Source organism: Balaenoptera musculus, chromosome 2, assembly GCF_009873245.2.
Source record: "Balaenoptera musculus isolate JJ_BM4_2016_0621 chromosome 2, mBalMus1.pri.v3, whole genome shotgun sequence".
Taxonomy (NCBI): domain Eukaryota; kingdom Metazoa; phylum Chordata; class Mammalia; order Artiodactyla; family Balaenopteridae; genus Balaenoptera; species Balaenoptera musculus.
This window is the reverse complement of record NC_045786.1, coordinates 78530092-78531722: the sequence shown is the minus strand read 5'-3', so window position 1 is coordinate 78531722 and position 1631 is coordinate 78530092. Positions and strand designations below refer to the sequence as shown.

Genomic DNA, 1631 nt, shown 5'->3' with positions numbered 1-1631 from the left:
CCAATGGCAAAAGAATGAACATTCTTTTCAAGTGCACATGGAACATTCTCCATGGTAGATCACATATTAGGCCACAAAACAAGTCTCAATAAATTTAAGAAGACTGAAATCATATCAAGCATCTTTTCCAACCACAACAGTACAAAACTAGAAATCAGCTACAAGAAAAAAAAACACAAACACGTGGATACCAAAAAACATGCTATTAAACAATCAGTGGGTCAATGAAGAAATCAAAGAGAAAATCAAAAACTGCTGTGACAATGAAAATGGAAAAACAACTCCCCAAAATCTATGAAATGCAGCAAAAGCAGTTTTAAGAAGGAAATTCATAGCAATACATACTGACCTCATGAAACGAGAAAAACCTAAAATAATCTGTGCATTTAAAGGAACTAGAAAAAGAAGAACAAGCAATGCCCAAAGTTAGTAGAATGAAAGAAATGATAAAAATCTGAGTAGAAATAAATGAAATAGAGACTAAAAAAAAAAAAAATAGAAAAGATCAATGAAAATGAGTTAGTTCCATGAAAAGATAGACAAAACTGACAAACCTTTAGCCAAACGTACCAAGAAAAAAGAGAGCCCACATAAATAAAATCAGAAATGAAAGAGGACAAATTACAATCAATATCACAGAAATACAAAGGATCATAAGAGAATACAATGAACAATTATATGCCAACAAATCTGACAATCTAGAAGAAATGGATAAATTCCTAGAAACATACAATCTCACAAGACAGAATCAAGAAGAAATATACAATATGAACAGACCAATTACTGGTATTGAAATTGGTCATTAATTTAAAAAACTCCCATCAAACAAAAGCCCAGGACCAGACAGCTACACAGGGGAATTCTACACAACATTTAATGAAGAGTTAACACCTATCCTTCTCAAACTATTTCAAAAAACTGAAGAGGAAGGAATGCTTTCAAACTGATTCTACAAGGTCAGCATCACCCTGGTACCAAAACCAGACAACAACAATATTAAAAAAAAAGAAAATTACAGGCCAACATCCCTGATGAATACAGTTGTAAAAATCCTCAACAAAATATTAGCAAACTGAATTCAACAGTACATTAAAAGGATCATACACCAGGACCAAGTGGGATTTATCTCAGGAATGCAAGGATAGTTCAATACCTGCAAATCAGTCAATGTGATATATCACATTAACAAACTGAAGAATAAAAATCATATAACCTAGGGACCCAGTATGCAATGGCTGCAGACAGCAGCCTCCTCAGTAATGTATGCAGCCTGTTGCTTGAATGGGTGGCCCTAAGGGACCTTGGAGATAGCTCTTTCCAACTGACATTTAGTCTGACATGCTTTCCCCAATCTAGGCTCCAGACAGGTATGCTGGGTGCCTTTGAAAAGCCCCATGAAAAGTGGCCAAGGTCCCCATTGGCCAAGTCATCATGTTCATTCACATCAAGCTACAGAACAAGGAGCATATAATTGAGGCCCTATGCACGACCAAGTTCAAGCTCCCTTGCCACCAAAAGATCCACATCTCTAAGAAGTGGACATTTACTAAATTTAATGTGGATGTATTCGAAAACATGGTGGCAGAAAAGTGGATCAGCCCAGATGGCTGTGGGGTCAAATACATCTCTAA

The 1631-nt window shown here is 36.0% G+C and overlaps 1 pseudogene; it reads left to right on the top strand.

The window, feature by feature from the left end:
• The first annotated feature begins 1190 nt into the window (after positions 1–1190).
• Positions 1191–1313, top strand: LOC118891459 (annotated as a pseudogene).
• Positions 1314–1631: the final 318 nt, after the last annotated feature.